The sequence below is a fragment of the Bombus flavifrons genome, chromosome 4, assembly GCF_040668555.2.
Source record: "Bombus flavifrons isolate JBK064 chromosome 4, iyBomFlav1_principal, whole genome shotgun sequence".
In the NCBI taxonomy this organism is placed as follows: domain Eukaryota; kingdom Metazoa; phylum Arthropoda; class Insecta; order Hymenoptera; family Apidae; genus Bombus; species Bombus flavifrons.
In genome coordinates, this window is record NC_138445.1 from 14688460 (window position 1) to 14702203 (window position 13744).

At 36.4% G+C, this 13744-nt stretch overlaps 1 long non-coding RNA gene across 1 annotated transcript; it reads left to right on the plus strand.

Annotated features, from left to right (window-relative positions):
- Positions 1 to 2055: 2055 nt before the first annotated feature.
- On the plus strand, positions 2056 to 4784 carry LOC138178683 (uncharacterized). The gene is made up of 3 exons (XR_011172782.1): positions 2056 to 2290; positions 2519 to 2596; positions 2656 to 4784. It is a non-coding gene; the product is annotated as an uncharacterized LOC138178683 (long non-coding RNA).
- Positions 4785 to 13744: the final 8960 nt, after the last annotated feature.

Consider the following 13744-nt stretch of genomic DNA (forward strand, 5'->3'; position numbering starts at 1 on the left):
TTATAAGCAACAGAAACGGATATGTTCACAAGGAAAAAGTAAAACTAATGTCGCGTTAAAATCTTTTAAATTTATCGGTGGCGCTAGTTGCGCGTGATCTTGTTGAATGTGTTTAATTCAAAAGATTTCAAGTAGCGCCGAAGAAAGAAGACTTTTCTCCTTATCTTTGGCACGAAAGTTTTGCGTAGATGCCAAGCGAAACAGACAGTTTAGTTTCGAAGAAGTGCTTCCGTCATTTTATGCATCTGGTTTTAAGGATTTGTACTGCTCGCAAATAGAAATGTCTAGGTCAACATTCCGAGAACACGTTCATTAATCGAATTCACGCTATTCGAATTTAATTTGAAGTATTTTACGTTAATGATTTTTTAATCAAATATGAACGCATGCAGAAAGAGATATGTTCTGCCATATTTGCTTTCTACAAATTACTTTTACTAATAATCGAAGACGTGATATTTTTTTCTATAAAAAGCAACATGAAAAAGTTTGTCTTTCAAACCTTCTCGCTGTAATTACTTTTCATCAAGCGAAGGTAAGTACGGAAGTATGTACTGAAGTATTGAAACACAATAATATATTTTAATACGATCGACACTTCTGTATCACAACTTAATGCGATATTTATAATTTATAATTTACACTTTGAACGCTTTTTTTCCACGAGAGCAAGGTTATTTACTCGAATGAGTTACGTATCGACGCCAATCGTCGGTATCGCGCAATGAAAATACGTTCGACTGACAGTCGCCTCTTTACGGACGTTTGTGAATTTGAAACGCACATCGAACAAATATAGGCGTCGATACTTCGGGGTACACGACGAATAGCGCGGCGCGTCGTTCCGTCAGGATGTCGAGACGATTTACGAAATCGTCTTTTTACGTAACGAAAGCTTCCGAAGCAGAAGACGCCGGCAACATCTCAAACTGCGATGACGGATAGGAAAAAGTGAGAGCGCTCAGATCGACGTACCGGAATAACCAGAATAATTGGCAGCCGGTACACGAACAGCCACCAACGCGACTCCACGCTTCGCAATGCGCTCGCTTCAAGGTCGAATCCATCTTGCCAACCCTATACGTCTATTATTCAATTTACGTCGGCCCTTTCGACGTTCTCAATTGATAATGAAAAGGTAACCAATTCTTACGTCAACTTTGATTGAATGAATGAAATAAATTCGTAACAATTTTACCTCTAGATGAATTGATTTAAGACAATATACGTGATAGAAATCAGGGAGCCTTAACGAATAATGTCGCGTTAGAATTTTTTAAATATTCAGGTAAGGATAATAATGCCGAAATGAAATAAATGAAAAGAAATAATATTACAATAAATAATCTTTTAATTAATAATGGAAATAGTGGTAAGATGAGATAAATGAAACGGAAAGATCTATTGTAGGGTCTTTTTAGACTTCTTGCCACTATAATACATATTTATGCGATATTACAATTATCTCTTTAGAGTAATTTTAACCATTTTTTAGAAAACATGATTATTCCAATTTTCTGCTAAACATCTTTAATTTGCATTGTCTAATTCATAAATATTTATGAATTCTTGAATCAATATGCGATTTCATTAATTGCATGAATAAGTTTCCATTATATTAATCGGATTATGTTAATATTGCATTAATCGAATTGTAACTAATTGGATTTTAATTTATTTATATAAATTAATCTGCCTCGTCTGTTAATCCAGGACTTACACAAATCTCCAGAGAACACAAACAGAATATGATCAATCATGAAACATTTAAGAAATATTAGAATGTTTTGGCCTCGTAAGAAACGAAAAAAGAAAATCAATTTCTCGGTTTGAAAAGATTTATCAGTGGCCAACCGAGTTTTAATAATATTCTGAAGATTTTCGTATGCTTTATATTATTATTATACAATGTCAGTAATTAATGTGGAAATATTTTGCTTCCATTTACTATGTTATTTTTACAAAAGTAACCAGAATATATCGTGCTTGGAAATATGTATATGTATAAAAGGTGAATTTAAAAAGGTAAATTGTGTCGATGAATGAGATATGTATAGAGGTCGCCACGTATACGTGGTTTTACCGTTAGCACCTTCGGTGGAGCGTCGCGTCGGTGGAAAAAAAAGATTCACTGAAATCAACCTAGAAACCTACTTCAGCGCGGAACACGTTAGCCCTAGTGAAAACGAACACGCCGTGCAGGCACCGTTCATCTTTTTACACTCGTATATCGCAATCCCAGACAAGTGAAACTCGCCATCGTTGTGCATTCCCCTCCCCCCATTTCAATGTATGCACTTACTTTAATCCCGGAACTATAATAAATCTTGCAGAATCGAGAAATCGTCTACGATTCGCGAGTCTTTTTTTTTGACATTTTCACTGCTTAACCTTTTAATGGGCAAGCCTTTAACCCTTCATAGATAAGCGTTAAGAACAGAAGTAACATCGAATATCTTGTTTTATTAATTCAACACAGATTATTATAATCATATATAATCCAGTGATGCTATTTTAGGTTAAGGTGCAAATACTTGACGCATAAGAACGTACGGCCGACCTAACCTCACTCTTGTACTGCTTAGGAGCAGTTTAGGTTAATGACCTAGAAATGAGATTAAATTGGATAAAAATCAACTCCTTGGCCTCTTGCAGGTACAGAAACTCGGACAATCTGTTTTCCAGAGGAATCGGTCTTCGTTCTGGGATACAAAGAGTGGAAAATATTTATTCGCAAAACGTCCCTCTCGTTTTCATTGGCTATATAATATTTTACCCGCTAAAATTCTGGAAGTATCTAGACACAAGACAAGGCGGCACATATTATCACGGGAAAGCAATGTGTAAGTTCAATGAAGCGTGCAGAATGGATACAGGTGTTCCCTGTTTGAGAAAGATAAGTCACACGGGCACGTGACCGAATTATTATACACGAGCGTATAAATTAAGGAGATACGTTGGAACTGGAATTAAGAAACTACGCTGAGAAATGCAACCCTGTTGCGTTATTTCAGACACCGTCGAGCCAATTGTATTTTTCTAAGGTTAAAGAATATCTCGAGTCTGATCGATTCACGCGATTTCTCAATGTTTCGGTTTTACGTTAACTGTTTTCTTAGGACGTCGCTTGACTCGAACTGTTGAATTAATCAATAATTCAATAGAATCTTTTGTTGTCACAGCTGCATAAGATTTAACAAATTTCATAATTCAATTAGATGTAATTCTTCAGCGATAATTAAGAGATGCGTTTATAGAACATAATGAATATTTGGTCTTTAAAAAGTTGAAATAGATTTATCAGGCAAAGCTGAAGAAGCATTCTTTCGCTTTCCTGTAAGAAAACAAACACGAACAAGGGTTTCTGTTACGAATCCTCTCTTTTTAAGATGTATACTTCCCCATCATTTCTTTGCCACTCTAACTTTGACAAGTTAGCCCCATCACGATATTCTACGGACTTAGAACGCAGAATAGTAAAAGAATTAAGAGAATGAAAAATTTGTCTTTTTAGTATTGACAGAGCGCAATCCTTAAAAGCTCAATGAAAATCAATCGAACATATTTCATGTTCACGTTTCTATTTTCTACTAAGTAGAGTTGTTCTTTTTCTTCTTCTACTTCTTCTACTAAGTAGTTCTTCTAAGTAGAGTAATTCAATCGGCCACGAATATACTAGCTACTATGCTGCGAGCTTACTTTGCGATTACAGAGAATAGCCCACCCTTCCTGGAAGCGGAATTCTTTTTCCGCTTATCAACGCGGTCGTGATCCGATAGAAATCGATGAGCGATAAGAACTTCCGTTTTCGAGCGAAATCGCCAGCAAAGTGGACTTTGCGTAGATACTGAGATTGTAATTCGTCGTGGAAGCTCTTTTTTTAAACGATTTCTTATGTATACGCTCCTGGAAATATTTCAACGTTTACTACGAAGGACGTTTACGTCTATGTTGTATGTATTAAATGTATGAGACATTAAAAAATTTCTTTAATACGTTAACGAGACACCACTGTCACGATTATATTGGTGAAATTTCGTAAAAATCCGAAAATGTATACAGAAATTACAAGATATCTATTGTAAACGTATATTCAGTGAAAACATGGAATATCTATTTGAAATGTATATGTAACAAGCGTTGCCGAGATGGAGTGTCAGAGACTCCGCAGGTGCAATCTTCCTTACTCTATTTCATTCTGTTTGTAACTAAACAGCTTTGTATTTCTTCTACCTTTCGACATCAGATACTACGATACACGCATTCACGCAAATACACCAAAATGTGTACTAAAAATAATCCTGTGTACGCTTGCTATAAACCAATAAAGCTCTTCTTCAAAAAGTTTCGTCATTACCAAGTGATAGCAATTGTCCGTAAAATAGGAACCGCAAGACGATCCGAATTCCTAGAACAATTAATCACTCCGACCAATTTGCTGTTTTGTCGTTGGTTGGCGTCTAAGTCTCGAACGCCAGCCAACAAAGTCCTAAGGTAAAAGAGAACTTTCATTTCGACGCGAACTCGAATTTATCCAGAAGCATACATCATACGACACACTCGGAACGTTCGTATATTTCAGCCACGGCTGGAACTCGTGCAATTTTCCTACCATAAAGTTGCACGCATCTCTTTATTGGTAATTGATAAGAAACGCGTTAAAGCAACGGTTACGTCATGCAAGCAAATGGAAACTATTGGATAAGAATAAAATTGTTATTGCAACTCGATCTTATCGCATCAGGCATCGGGGAAAGAGAATATTTTCACGAACAAAATGAATATCGCCATTTGCCATTTCGAAAATTTAAACATTTATCTCGCATCAAGATTCTACGAGCATAAAGAGGAAACCACGCGAAACGAACGTATTTCAGGCTATGGTGTCGGATTGTAATCAGTTCGTTTCTTTCCACCGATGTTTAATTCGTAATTACGTTAGCGGTCGATGCAATTTCCAACTTTGAACGCTGTTTGCTCTCGTGCATCTCGTTTCTCAGCCTTCGTAGTGCCGTACGCGGCGTAAAACAAGAGAAGTATAACAAAATGTAAACGTATTATTGTAAAAGCTTAAGGATACTTAAAAGATTCTCGAAGAATTTAAAACTAATTAAAATACGTACACAAATCGCACGTGAAAAACTCTACGATTCTTTGTTACGGATATACATATTTTGTTGGTAACTGATGGTACAAGCGGAAAGGGGATGATTCTAGGCGAAAAAAGAAGTCGAAAATATAGAATAAAAATTTTTCCTTTGAGGCTTTGTTTTCGAGAAAATCGACTTTGAATTTTCGCTCGGTACGCGCGCACTTTATCACGTCTCGTTATAACGCACCTCACTGTAGATCGTTGTCTCGATTGACGTTATTTTTTTAATTTTTTAAATTTTTATTCTACATTTTCGACTTCTTTTTTCGCCTAGAATCACCCCCTTTCCGCTTGTACCACCAGTTACCAACCACCCTGTATATATTATATGTTTCGTTCTTTTTCGAATGTTAATTCTTACGAATACGTGCGTGCTTCTGAATGTATTTTCAACAATACATCATGAACGATTTAGGAGCCGACATACTTGGAATGTACAAGCGGGCAAGACAAAGGACTCGCGTAATAAATTTCCATCAAGCGCATAGTCGTTTGCGAAATTGCGGCACAGGGGAAAATTTCTGCGAATCGCCGCGCCGAATTCTTTTTTACCAACCACGAGCCATTGTTGGCTGATCGATCGTGAACAAACATATAACGTCGATCCATCATCGTATTTTCTCAGCGATAATACGGCCAACTGAAAACACGTGACAAAATGTGAAGAACGCGGCCGTAGAAACTCTTTTCCCAAAGAGCCACTGCATTTCTGTGGAATTTTCAATGCGGTTGGGTTATCTTTGCTCGCTTCAATAGATTCATCAATCGATAACATATCGATTCTTAAGTCAATGACGATCTTTTCGAGCCTTTTTAATTTGTATTTAAATCAGTCTACAGTGGCGGCCAAAGGACAATTTATGTAATTTTACGAAATGGACTCATAATAAACTTAATAAGAGCAACAAATAAACGCGAAACATCGTTAATATAAAAATTATTCAAATTCATAGCGCGTTGATTTTAAACCTTCTTTTATCCGCTGTAGCTCAATTTATATTTTGTATCTCTTTTGCCTTATTTATTTTCTCCATTCATACTTTAAGGTTCAACGTGATTCGACGCAAACGTTGCTTCTCATGAAACACCAAGCTTACGAATCTCCCACCTTCAAAACCTAAAACCCAGAACCTGAAAATCCATGCCCTTGAAACCTATCTATTGGCATTTGATGTTCTATATATTTCTGCATATTATTACGTGCGCCCTATGTATTTTTGCATCTGCGAATTTTCGATTAAAAAATCCACCATCTACACAGTGGTGGACAGCGTCAATCCGGAAATTGAAAGAGCTTCATAGAAATGGAGATTCTACGCGAAAACTGTTCCTCGTCTGGGAAACAGGCCATTTCGTACTTCGTCGAGGCATGTTTGTTCGTGCCTCTTAATTAAACTCATCGGTTAAGCGCAAGACAAATGCGTAAATTCGAGCCGAATTCAATGACGGTACGGCAAATAGAATTTTATTTACCGTTTGCCGTGCTTAAGCTGTCAGTACGCGTTGCACTTTATCTGCTTGTCAGCGTTTTCACTGTACCGCGATATTTTAAGCCCAAGCAGCCAACTATAAATATAGGTGTACTCGACCGGCCGCCTGTTTACCATTTAAGTTTCGCTTTAAACGTCAACATTCCACCTCGTTTTCGTACCGTCGTGCAACTCACCATTAACGAATTCGTTAACTCGTAAAGAAGCTTCGACGTTTTGGCTCTTCTCTGACGCTAGGAAGCTCGGTCGGGCCATTTTTACTCAACCACATATACATAGCGAATCGAAGATATTAAAAGAATATTACGTTCCGTAAAATTCCTTCAGCATATTACGAATTGATCGTATTCGTTCATCGAGTTAGTTGGAAAATCGTACGATAACCGGCATGAAAGACGATCAACACAGTTTCCGTTTAAATTCATCGCGCTACTAGTCTCCGGACAGCGTGAACAAGCCATTTTTCCTTAGGAAAAAAAAAGTGACCATGTCGCAGTCGATTCCGAAATTGGCAGTAGAACTATTTGGCAGAGAGCTCGAACAGCGAGAGCACATATAAAGAAAAATATCTTCGTTGTTATGTCAGACGATAATTCGCGCAGTTGACATCGTGCGTGCATCGTGGACGAATGGCAAGGACATTGTCCACGTGATGGAACGGTAATCGACGAAATGGCACAATTAATTACAGCTTTAGCTTACACTACGTTTAACCCCTTACGTGGTCACAGTCCGTAACTGTGATGGACAAATGGACGATGTTTGCGCGTCGTGTCAATTCCTGACTGTTACGAATTCTAGCGATGCGAACCGATTTGTCGTACGACGAATATAAGTAAACCGAATGTAGTTGTTGGCCTTCTATCGCGATAGAATTATTTTGCATATTAGACCCTACAGTCGAAAAGAATTTATGAAAAAGACTCGCGAGGTCTCCTAAAAAAAAAAAAGTTTTATCCGAGTATTTTGAGATTATTTTACTACAACGAGTTGAGGAAATAGATATAGAAAATCTGATTTCGTTGCATTATATAAATTGCATTATAAGTTACATTAAAAATGTAAAAGAGAAAAATTAAATGTGTACAAATATTTGAAAATGTAATGTAAAACGTTCGTCATATCGTTGGGTACGTAAGACCAATTAACGTTTCAGTTAGAAATCAACGACACGAATAAATGGAAAGTTCATGTAATATAATATATTCGTAAGAAATTAGCTATAAAAAAACCAACGTTATTAGTATTATTATAAATGAAAGTTGCGATAGAATTCGTACGAGCAATTTTATGCGATAATTTCAGGACACCCTCTTTCAATGGATAGCGGCGAACCGAAAGGGAGGATATTTCTTTTGAAAATGTGAAATAAAATTTCTCTTTCGAACAGGCTTTTGTTTCCGACGAAATTAATTTAGAGAACAATGAACGTTTACTATGCACCGTTAAGATTGGACCACAAACATCGTTATTATTCATAGTAATTTCACAATCAACGTAATAATTGTAGTTTTCCCATTAGCTATTTATTTATAACAAGACTGGATATTTGTAGAAATTAATTTCGCTTATTTTCTGTGTTAGATCAAAATGCCATTACAATTTTAATTACCATTATAATCGTATTTATAATTGTATATTTATATTTATTATATTCCTAACAAATATATAGCCTCCACTTAGATACTTTTAGGACAAAAGTTAAATAAATTTTTAATAACTAATTTTTAATAAATAATAGTTAAATAAATTTGAAATTTATTTAGAATATTTTGAAGTTGCGAATACTATGAATTTACAAAATTACGAAATTTATACGTTCACGCGTTTCCTTATAATCTAAATTCTATTTAGCAATTGAAAATACTCGAGGAAACTGGCGAATGAAGGACCAAATAAATGGTGAAATAATTTCAAAGCAACTTCCTTTCGTTCTTTGTCTTATTGTTTCACTTTTATGCTTTTAGGATATACATATTGCGTATCTAAGACTATTCTGTGATGAATCCACCTGTTGATGCATTTCAACGATGACAAGACTGATTGTAAAATTAGAATAAAATGCTTCGCAGAATAATATCCATTAATATGGCAATAGCGTTAACGTTTTAAGCTCAATTATTCATAATAGCACGACAATATTCATAAAACAATATTATGACAACCGATTGTTCGTGTTATCGACGTATCGTCGACGATATTACAGCAAATACCAACAAAATGACCAGATTACATATTTAATATACTCGAAAGCGGTCAAGTTATCTAAGAAGGAAATGTTTAAAAGAAAAAGGTAAAAGAAAGTATCGACGTCGATTTTGTCACAAGTAGATCGCGGAATTTTATGCATTTATTTGTATTAAAAAATTTAAAAATATAAAAATTCCATAGAATATTTAAGAAGGGGAGGGGTAAGCTTAATTCGTACAAAATAAGGCATGTTTTTGTGAATTATTTGTGACGACACAGTTAAAATCTCTTTATTAAAACCAATAGTACGTTAAAGTATGACATTCGGAGAATATTGTATAAAATTTTCACGGAGAAATATTAAAAAATACGGCAATGGCAGCAATTATTCGGACGTGTCTTGGAAAAAAGTAGATTTGCTCATAACTCGGTGCTGGATCATCTGAAATCAAAAAATCAAAGTTCATTCGTTAGGTAACAGTGTTCCCCAGGTAACGCTGGGAGGGTTTTTCGAAATTTCAATTTTTCACTTTTTTGGAACATTTTGAAGGGAAGATCAGCCGCAAATTTTCGCAAAATCGGCTAATTTATCCCTTCAAAGTGTTCCAAAAAAGTGAAAAATTTGAAATTTCGAAAAACCCTCCCAGCGTTACCTGGGGAACACTGTTACCTAACGAATGAACTTTGATTTTTTTATTTCAGATGATCCAGCAACAAGTTATCAGGGGCACCGCAATTCTACCCTTTTTCCGAGACACGTCCGAATAATTGCTGCCATTGCCGTATCTTTTAATATTTCTCCGTGAAAATTTTATACAATATTCTTCGAATGTCATACTTCAATGTACTATTGGTTTTAATAAAGAAATTTTAACTGTGTCGTCACAAATAATTCACAAAAACCTGCCTTATTTTGTACGAATTAACCTTACCCCACCGTCCTTAAAGTAACTGAAGTACCTAATCGCTGTTACATTTAATAAATTAAATAAATCTCTACAATCCAATTACAAAATACCAATAGAAAAAAAAGTAGAAGAAGAGAAAACGCGAATTCAGAATTTCTCGTAAAATCGTTGCTTTACAGAGGAGAAAACGCCGATGCACGATCATCGATTCGAATTTCCTGTTGCTACGAGATACGAAACCCGGGGCGACTTTCCACAATTTTGCGCCGATTCTCGTTCGAGAAAGTCACCGTTGCAGAACGGCTCTCGATCGTACGCTAAACAAGGAAATTCATTGTTAATTATCGCGACATGGCAGCCGGTGCGCGAGTCTACTGTACGCGAGAGCGTGTAACAATAAACGCGAGACAAGAGAAATCGCGGGTCAAGAGTCATCGCGCGTATCATCTATCGCCGGCGAGTTTATCAGGCAACAAGAAAGAAAACAGCGATCGTCTATTATGGAAAGGAAATTTTCTGCCGGTTCAATGGGAGAGCGAATTATTTGAAACGCGGATGTGATACTGACTGTGCTTCGATAGCTCTATTGGCGCGGAAAATATGTTGCTGTTGCGAAGAAGATCTCACGACTAGAACGCAGCTTTTTATGCATTTACGAGAGATTTGAGAGTGTAAAAAAAAAAAGAAATAAGAAGCGTATAACGTTAATAAATGAATTTTGCAGAAGTATGTAAAACATGGCAAGTATAGTGTGCTCGTTATAATAAAATAGGTAAAGACATATTCTCCGCCCTAGGTTTCATTTTCTTTAATTATATCCATTCGTAGGAGCATGAATTTGCACAAGTTTCTGCAGTTTATTTATGAGAAAAGTAAACGGCACTCCATTATCACGTTTCGATGTTATTATTCTCTCCACTGTACGATATAAGCTGCAAAATATTCGTCAATATTCGTACCTATTAAGATTCCCAATACTAGCGACGCAAGAATCGTAACAAAGAGGTCAGAATATCGTCGAAACGCGTATTTTTCTCGACGAGACGAAAGAATCGGGCAACCGTGGTCGTGACCATGAGAAAGCGTTACGTTAGACTTGCAAAAAATCGTAAATGCACGGCACGCTGACAAAATGTTGGCTTGGAGGTTTCGGTTTCAACTTTGCGATCGCACAGATAAGCTCGATGAGAGAACGACGATCGTAAAAATGTTGAAGCAGACACCAGCGTGACAACAGAGTTAGATTAGCTCTCAGAGTGCTCGGTCTATCGGCGCCTTTCCCCACTTTTCTCTTTCCTTTTTTTTTTTTCTTCAAGATATGCATTGTACTCTATAGCGTTTCTCTTGTGCGAAAAATAAACGAGTTCGCCGCGTATATCAAGATAGTCTGCAAGATCCAAGATTAGAATCGAGTGGAACGCCAATCACAGCAAGAAAAGCGAAATTAAGTTTTCCAGGTTTCGATATTCGTTTCAGAAGAAAGATAATCGAGGATCATTTTAAAAGAACGTTAATTACCATCGAGTGAGATAGAACTTGGCGAAAAAAATAAAGCAAAGATATTAGCGACATTAAGCGATAGAAATAGAATATAATCAGACGACAAGTATATTAAGTACCGAGTCATTACAGATTCTTAGAAACACTTGCTAGTAAAGCTTGAAACAAATCTGTCAGAGATGAGTCATTTCGTTGATAAAAGTACATAATCTCTATTCCAAAAATACTTTTATTTATTACGTACGAAATATGCGTGAACTTTATCTGTTTGAACAGTTGATTCATTCACGTAAATGTAATTGAGTCGACGATATACCAACGAATTAAAAAATCGATCGAATCAATCGAATTCGAAGATCATTTCGGTGATAAACTTAGAAATTTGTATCTTACCGTCTGATCTTTCGATTTGGCTGATCGACTTTTATCAAATTATAAAACCTTGAACTTTCATTACACGTATCAGGGACACTTTGTTACGATCGAATTTATTCCACAATTTAATTTGTTCTTAATACACTGTGAAACGTATCGGCAAAATTATTCAAATTTAGAAACAGAATTATATTTCTAACTTAAATTTCGCACGTTTCAACTAGAGAGTTGAATTGTTTTTCCGTCCCGTAATATGATACCGATTTCCCAAAATTTCACAAATCAGGAGCAGGTTATCACAAACGAATGGTATATTTTAGAGTTGCTAAAACGACCCAAGCAAATGTCCCAAAAATCGATATCGCAGCGTGTCTGGTTTCGTTTCTCAAAAAATATCTCGAAATACGAGAACGCCGAAACTTGAACCCAACACGAGGTCAGCGCTTAAAATTACATACACCGTGAGTAATCTCTCAACTTTGTACGGATCAAACTTGCCGCGCCTCTTACACTTTGCAAACTTGTTGCACGTACGAACTACACTTTACGCACCAAATGTGTTCGTCGAATCGTTCTAACTTTGGCAAATCTGCAACTTTCCAAATATTTACTTTCGAAAATATAGCGAAATTTTCCAGTGAAAAGCGTGCGTTTTAAAAAATTGTAATTTTAAAATTATCCGCTAGAAATTGATGCGATTCTTTCTATCAGAAAGCTCGAAACAACAGCCTTAGTCATTGAGCTTTCACGGTAAACTTTGTTAAGGCGCTGAGAGGAAAACAATAATTTCCCCACACAGGAAGGGTTGCCGCCGCATTATGTTTGCGAAACTTCAGTCAATCAATCGATTCACGTTCCAGGAACTTCCTAATCTATCGGAAATCGATTATTAGGTCTGATAAAGTTACAATATTCTCGAAAGATAAAACAGCGACGTGTTCCGGGGGAACGCGCATTTCAACGTGGTGCACATGATCCTGACATTTGGAACGCGCTATATTTATTCGGAAAGCACGTGTTTACCGATCTTCCCCCGTCTTCGTGCTTCAATACTTATAAATATACCAAGACCGTCGCGAGCTTTGTCGCCTTTGTAGCTGGCTACGATAGTCGAGATTTTTAGCGTGACAATATAAAAAGCACGATCTTCTCTCGCCCTCTCGTTTCATTCTCCCCGTTTTTTCTTTACCCCCGCTTTTTTTCGCTCTCTTTCTCTCTCTCTCTCTCTCTCTCTCTTTGTCGTGCGCGTAAATTCGCTTTTAAAGTATTCGCGGAAATTCATGAACGAAGAGCGTTGAATCGATGCACGAGAATTTGCATTGACCTTTATTGCCTCTTTTGAGCGTACCAGGGATGAAACATTTTTTCTCTTCTCGCTTCTTTCTGCACTCTGACTTTTTTCAGGAAATAACTCGGCGATACTTTTGTAATAAATATTTCTATAATGTCAAACATTACCAGCTTTTAATATTACGCCACGTGTATTTTGTACGGTGTATTTTTCACGGATTTTCAAACGTTCATGGAACGTCAGCGTACAAGATGAAATACGAAATACGTTTTCACGGTTTTCTCTAAACGGTTAACAATTATTGTAAAAAGAGCGGAATTTCGTTCGGATATCGATCCAGAATAATGTTATTCGATCAGTTTTTCTTCTTCTTTTTTATCATACGAATATACCGTTTCGTATTACTTCGTGTATTTTTGAAATATTGTTAAATATTTGTCTATCCTCGAACAATACATTTCCAATGAAATACTCTGTACTCGCGCTTATTCATCGATTAATTAAAAATATTCGGCAGGTAATCGTGAACATGCGGAATCTGTTTACGCGAACGATACGATCAGAAATACAACGTTGAAAAGCAAATAACAATTGAAACAGTGAAATCGAAACTCTGTTCTTTCTTTTTCACTGAACTTCACTGAACTTCGCTGAATAATTATTCAAATGGTGGTCGTTTTTTCGGAAAGTCGATACAATTCGAATGGAACCTCGCAAGCCAAAGAAAAAGCTCGAAAGAACAATTCCAGCGATAAGAATCTCCGTTTAAACAACAGTTACGTAATTCTAGCATGTTTGATCGTCGATAGAAGTTGTTTGGCGGTTCTGCAACTGAGAA